This window comes from Geospiza fortis, unplaced genomic scaffold (assembly GCF_000277835.1).
Source record: "Geospiza fortis unplaced genomic scaffold, GeoFor_1.0 scaffold1942, whole genome shotgun sequence".
Lineage (NCBI taxonomy): Eukaryota > Metazoa > Chordata > Aves > Passeriformes > Thraupidae > Geospiza > Geospiza fortis.
This window is the reverse complement of record NW_005055658.1, coordinates 1-7,335: the sequence shown is the minus strand read 5'-3', so window position 1 is coordinate 7,335 and position 7,335 is coordinate 1. Positions and strand designations below refer to the sequence as shown.

The window sequence follows — 7,335 nt, the reverse complement described above, 5'->3', positions numbered from 1 at the left end:
AAATGGGGGAAAAAATGGGGGAAAATGAAGGAAAATGGGGGAAAAAATGGGGGAAAATGGGAAAAAATGGGCAAAAATGGGGAAAAAGGGGGAAAAATGGGGAAAAAGGGGGAAAAATGGGGAAAAATGGGGGAAAATGGGAAAAAATGGGCAAAAATGGGGAATTGCTGCTCTCGAGTCTGACAAGCCCAACCTGCAGATCCTGGGCACCAACTCCGTGAGAAACCAGGGGGGAATGGGCAAAAATGGGGAATTGCTGCTCTCGAGTCTGACAAGCCCAACCTGCAGATCCTGGGCACCAACTCCGTGAGAAACCAGGGGGGAATGGGCAAAAATGGGGAATTGCTGCTCTCGAGTCTGACAAGCCCAACCTGCAGATCCTGGGCACCAACTCCGTGAGAAACCAGGGGGGAATGGGCAAAAATGGGGAATTGCTGCTCTCGAGTCTGACAAGCCCAACCTGCAGATCCTGGGCACCAACTCCGTGAGAAAACGGGGAAAAATGGGGAAAAATGGGGGAAAATGAAGGAAAATGGGGGAAGAAATGGGGAAAAAAACAGGGGAAAATTGGAGAATTCCTGGGGCAAAACAGAGGGAAAAGGGGGGGAAAATGGGGGGAAAAATAGAGAAAAAAGGAAGAAAAAACAGGAAAAAACTCGGGCAAAAATGGGGGAAAAACGGGGGGAAATTGGAGAATTAATGGGAGAAAAACAGGGAAAAATGGGGAATTTCTGCTCTGGAGTCCAACAAAACCAACCTGCTGATCCTGGGCACCAACTCTGTGAGCAGGGGGGAAATTGGGGAAAAAATGGGGGAAATGGCAGAATTACTGGGAGAGAAATGGGGGAAATGGCAGAATTACTGGGAGAGAAATGGGGAAAAAACTGCGGGAAAATTGGAGAATTCTCAGGAAAAAAAACAGGCTAAAAAATTGGAAAATTGGAGAAGTAATGGAAAAAAATGGGGGAAAATAGGGAAAAAAACCAGGGGAGTTTCTGGGGAAAAAACGGGGAAGAAATGAGGGAAAATTGGAGATTTCCAGCTCCCAGATCCTGGGCACCAACTCCGTGAGAGCAGAGAGAGGGAAAATGGGGGAAAATGGGAGGAAATGGGGAAAAATTGGAGAATTCCCAGGAAAAAACAACAGAGGGAAAAATGGGGAAAATGGCAAAATTACTGGGAGAAAAATGGGGAAAAAACTGGGGGAAATGGGGAAAAATGGGAATTAGTGGGAAAAAATGGGGAAAATGCAAAATTCCTAGGGAAAAAATGGGGGAAAAATGGGGAAAAATTGGAGAATTTCTGTTCTTGGGTCTGACAAGCCCGACCTGCAGATCCTGGGAACCAACTTGGAGAGATTTGGGGAAAAATGGGGAAAAATGGGGGGAAAATGGGGCAAAATGAAGGAAAATGGGGGAAAAAGCAGGGAAAAAACTGGGGGAAAATTGGAGAATTCCTGGGGCAAAACAGAGGAAAAAGGGGAGAAAAATGGGGGGAAAAATAGGAAAAAAATTGGAGAATTTTCTCAGGAAAAAACAGGGGAAAATGGGGGAATTACTGGGAGAAAAACAGGGGGTGAATTGGAGAATTCCTGGGGAAAAAATGGGGAAAAAAATGGGGGAAAGTGGGGAAATTCCTAAGGGAAAAAGGGCTAGGAAAATGGGGGGAAATGGGAGAATTCCTGGGGAAAAATGGGGAAAAAATGGGAAAAATTTGGAGCATTCTGAGGAAAAGATGGAGGGGGGAAATGGGGAAAAAATGGGGAAAATACAGGGAAATTTCCAGGGGGAAAATGGGGAAATTCCTGTGAGAAAACGGGGGGGAAACAGGGGAAAAAATGAGAATTCCCAGGAAAAAAATGATGGGAAAAATGGAGAAATTCCCAGGAGAAAATGGGGGAATTCCCGGGGAAAAATGGAAAAAAAAAATAGGGAATAATGGGGGTGATTTTTGGGGCAATTTTTTCTTGAAAAACCTGAAAATTCCCAGTTTAGGGGAGAATTCTGGGCGGTTTTTGGGGCGATTTTTCCGACAATTTTTGGGACTGATTTTTTTCTCAAAAACCTCAAAACTCCCAGTTTAGGGTTAGAATGCAGGACAATGTTTGGGGTGATTTTTTCTTGAAAAACCTGAAAACTCCCAATTTAGGGCAGAATTCTGGGTGATTTTTGGGGCCCATTTCAGGGTGATTTTCACAGCCATTTTTCCAGATTTTTTTTTCCCAAAAACCTGAAAATTCCCAATTTAGGGCAGAATTCTGGGTGATTTTTGGGGCCCATTTCAGGGTGATTTTCACAGCCATTTTTCCAGATTTTTTTTTCCCGCCATTTCTCCAGATTTTTTTTCTTGAAAAACCTGGAAATTCCCAATTTAGGGCGGAATTCTGGGCAATTTTTGGGGCCAATTTCAAGGTGATTTTCACAGCCATTTCTCCAGATTTTTTTTCTTGAAAAACCTGGAAATTCCCAATTTAGGGCGGAATTCTGGGCAATTTTTGGGGCCAATTTCAAGGTGATTTTCACAGCCATTTCTCCAGATTTTTTTTCTTGAAAAACCTGGAAATTCCCAATTTAGGGCGGAATTCTGGGCAATTTTTGGGGCCAATTTCAAGGTGATTTTCACAGCCATTTCTCCAGATTTTTTTTCTTGAAAAACCTGGAAATTCCCAATTTAGGGCGGAATTCTGGGCAATTTTTGGGGCCAATTTCAAGGTGATTTTCACAGCCATTTCTCCAGATTTTTTTTCTTGAAAAACCTGGAAATTCCCAATTTAGGGCGGAATTCTGGGCAATTTTTGGGGCCAATTTCAAGGTGATTTTCACAGCCATTTCTCCAGATTTTTTTTCTTGAAAAACCTGGAAATTCCCAATTTAGGGCGGAATTCTGGGCAATTTTTGGGGCCAATTTCAAGGTGATTTTCACAGCCATTTCTCCAGATTTTTTTTCTTGAAAAACCTGGAAATTCCCAATTTAGGGCGGAATTCTGGGCAATTTTTGGGGCCAATTTCAAGGTGATTTTCACAGCCATTTCTCCAGATTTTTTTTCTTGAAAAACCTGGAAATTCCCAATTTAGGGCGGAATTCTGGGCAATTTTTGGGGCCAATTTCAAGGTGATTTTCACAGCCATTTCTCCAGATTTTTTTTCTTGAAAAACCTGGAAATTCCCAATTTAGGGCGGAATTCTGGGCAATTTTTGGGGCCAATTTCAAGGTGATTTTCACAGCCATTTCTCCAGATTTTTTTTCTTGAAAAACCTGGAAATTCCCAATTTAGGGCGGAATTCTGGGCAATTTTTGGGGCCAATTTCAAGGTGATTTTCACAGCCATTTCTCCAGATTTTTTTTCTTGAAAAACCTGGAAATTCCCAATTTAGGGCGGAATTCTGGGCAATTTTTGGGGCCAATTTCAAGGTGATTTTCACAGCCATTTCTCCAGATTTTTTTTCTTGAAAAACCTGGAAATTCCCAATTTAGGGCGGAATTCTGGGCAATTTTTGGGGCCAATTTCAAGGTGATTTTCACAGCCATTTCTCCAGATTTTTTTTCTTGAAAAACCTGGAAATTCCCAATTTAGGGCGGAATTCTGGGCAATTTTTGGGGCCAATTTCAAGGTGATTTTCACAGCCATTTCTCCAGATTTTTTTTCTTGAAAAACCTGGAAATTCCCAATTTAGGGCGGAATTCTGGGCAATTTTTGGGGCCAATTTCAAGGTGATTTTCACAGCCATTTCTCCAGATTTTTTTTCTTGAAAAACCTGGAAATTCCCAATTTAGGGCGGAATTCTGGGCAATTTTTGGGGCCAATTTCAAGGTGATTTTCACAGCCATTTCTCCAGATTTTTTTTCTTGAAAAACCTGGAAATTCCCAATTTAGGGCGGAATTCTGGGCAATTTTTGGGGCCAATTTCAAGGTGATTTTCACAGCCATTTCTCCAGATTTTTTTTCTTGAAAAACCTGGAAATTCCCAATTTAGGGCGGAATTCTGGGCAATTTTTGGGGCCAATTTCAAGGTGATTTTCACAGCCATTTCTCCAGATTTTTTTTCTTGAAAAACCTGGAAATTCCCAATTTAGGGCGGAATTCTGGGCAATTTTTGGGGCCAATTTCAAGGTGATTTTCACAGCCATTTCTCCAGATTTTTTTTCTTGAAAAACCTGGAAATTCCCAATTTAGGGCGGAATTCTGGGCAATTTTTGGGGCCAATTTCAAGGTGATTTTCACAGCCATTTCTCCAGATTTTTTTTCTTGAAAAACCTGGAAATTCCCAATTTAGGGCGGAATTCTGGGCAATTTTTGGGGCCAATTTCAAGGTGATTTTCACAGCCATTTCTCCAGATTTTTTTTCTTGAAAAACCTGGAAATTCCCAATTTAGGGCGGAATTCCAGGTGATTTTGGGGAGATTTTTGGGAAAATTTTTTCTTGAAAAACCTGAAAATTCCCAATTTAGGGCAGAATTCCAGGCAATTTTCAGGGAGATATTTGGGGAAAATTTTTCCTTGAAAAACCTGAAAGTTCCCAATTTAGAGCAGAGTTCTGGGTGATTTTCAGGGAGATTTTTGGGGCAATTTTTTTCTTGAAAAACCTGAAAATTCCCAATTTAGGGCGGAATTCCAGGCGATTTTCAGGGAGATTTTTTGGGCAATTTTTCCTTGAAAAACCTGAAAATTCCTGATTTAGAGCAGAATTCCAGGCAATTTTGGGGAGAGTTTTGGGGCAATTTTTCCTTGAAAAAGCTGAAAATTCCCAATTTAGGGCAGAATTCCAGGCAATTTTCAGGGAGATATTTGGGGAAAGGGATGATTTTGGGGGGAAATTTTTTCTTGAAAAACCTGAAAATTCCCAATTTAGGGTGGAATTCCGGGCAATTTTCAGGGATGATTTTTGGGAGCAATTTTTCCTTGAAAAACCTGAAAATTCCCAATTTAGGGTGGAATTCCGGGTGATTTTTGGGGCGATTTTCGGGGTGTTTTTCCCGGGGATTTTCCCGGCCGCTCCGATGGCAATTCCCGTTTTTTGACCCCGTTCCTGGCAGTTTGTGAAGTTTGCCAACATCGAGGAGGACACGCCCTCGTACCACCGCAGCTACGACTTCTTCGTGTCGCGCTTCAGCGAGATGTGCCACTCCGACCACGGCGACCCCGACGTCAGGGACAGGTACGGGGGGGAAACCGGGAAAAACAGCGGGAAAAACAACGTGAGAAATGGGGAAAATTGAAAAAAAAAGATTGGGACAAATGGGGAAAAACACACGAGAAAAATGGGAAAAATGTCAGGGAAAGCAATTGGAAAAACACACAGGAAAACAACGGGGAAAATGGGAAAAACACACGGGGAAAAATGATGGGTAAAACAATGGGAAAAATGGGGAAAAATTGAAAAAAGTGACAGGGAAAATTGGGGGAAAACACATGGGAAAATTGACCTGGAAAAATGGGGAAAACACATGAGAACAATGGGAAAAAAATATAGGGAAAATAATTGGAAAAAGACACAGGAAAACAACGGGGAAAATGGGAAAAACACACGGGAAAACAATGGGAACAATGGAAAAAAATGACAGGGAAAAATAGACGGGAAAATGGGGGAAAAAACGGGGAAAATGCAGGAAAAATGATGGGGAAAACAACAGGAAAAATGATGGGGAAAACAATGGAGAAAAAAAATGGAAAAAAAGAAAAAAAATGACAGGGAAAAATAGACGGGAAAATGGGGGAAGAAACGGGGAAAATGCAGGAAAAATGATGGGGAAAACAACAGGAAAAATGATGGGGAAAACAATGGGAAAACAATGGGAAAAATGGGGGGAAACAGATGGGAAAATTGACCAGGAAAAATGGGGGAAACACATGGGAAAACAATGGGAAAAGTACCAGGAAAAATGTGGAAAAATGGGGGAAAATACACGAGAAAAATAGGAAAAATGACAGGGAAAATAATTGGAAAAAGACACAGGAAAACAACGGGGAAAATGGGAAAAACACACGGGGAAAAATGATGGGTAAAACAATGGGAAAAATGGGGAAAAATTGGAAAAAGTGACAGGGAAAATTGGGGGAAAACACATGGGAAAATTGACCTGGAAAAATGGGGGAAAATACACGAGAAAAATGGGAAAAATGACAGGGAAAATAATTGGAAAAAGACACAGGAAAACAACGGGAAAATGGGAAAAACACACGGGAAAACAAGGGGAACAATGGAAAAAAGTGACAGGGAAAAATAGACGGGAAAATGGGGGAAAAAACGGGGAAAATACAGGAAAAATGATGGGGAAAACAACAGGAAAAATGATGGGGAAAACAATGGGAAAACAATGGGAAAAATGGGAAAAACTGCCAGGAAAAATGGGGGAAACAGCCGGAAAAAATACGGGAAAAATGATGGGGAAAACAATGGGAAAACAATGGGGAAAATGGGGGGAAACAGATGGGAAAATTGACCAGGAAAAATGGGAAAAACACACGAGAAAAATGGGAAAAATGATGGGGAAAACAACAGGAAAAATGTGGGAAACACTCAGGAAAACAACCGGGGAAAGTGGGAAAAATGAGCAGGAAAACAACAGGAAAATGGGAAAAACTACGGGGAAAACAACAGGAAAAACACATAGGAAAGGAACTGGAAAAATGGGAAAAATGAGCAGGAAAAGAATGGGGAAAATTGGAAAAACCAACTGTGAAAAATGCGGGGAAAATGGGAAAAATGACAGGGAAAATAATGGAAAAAACAAGGGGAAAATCGCACAGGAAACAACAGGGAAAAATACGGGAAAAATGATGGGGAAAAACAATGTGAGAAATGGAAAAAACCATGGGAAAAATGGAAAAAACCACACAGGAAAACAAGCAGGAAAAATGGGGAAATACACAGAAGAACGGCCAGGGAAACAGTGGGAAAACTGACGGGGAAAACAACGGGAAAAATGGGAAAAATGACAGGGAAAAACACATGGGGAAAACAAGGGGAGAAAGGGGAAAAACACACAGGGAAACAACGGAAAAATACAGGAGAAATGACAGGGAAAACAGTGGGAAAAATAAGCAGGAAAACAACAGGAAAATTGGGAAAAATATATGGGAAAACAGGGATCAGGAAGGGATGTGGGATTGGGCAGGGATTTGGGATTGGGCAGGGATTTGGGGTCAGGAAGGGATTTGGGATCATCAGGAAGGGATTTGGGATCAGGAAGGGATTTGGGATTGGGGGAAGATTTTGGGATCAGGGACGGATTTGGGATCAGGGAGGGATTTGGGATCAGGAAGGGATTTGGGATCAGGGAGAATCCCAATTCCCGGATTTTCCCGCGTTCCAGGATCCGGATGTCGGGGATCCG

The 7,335-nt window shown here is 41.8% G+C and overlaps 1 long non-coding RNA gene across 1 annotated transcript; it reads left to right on the top strand.

Moving 5' to 3' along the window:
* The first annotated feature begins 434 nt into the window (after nt 1–434).
* On the top strand, nt 435–7,335 carry LOC115949312. The gene is made up of 3 exons (XR_004082835.1): nt 435–484; nt 5,035–5,156; nt 7,315–7,335. It is a non-coding gene; the product is annotated as an uncharacterized LOC115949312 (long non-coding RNA).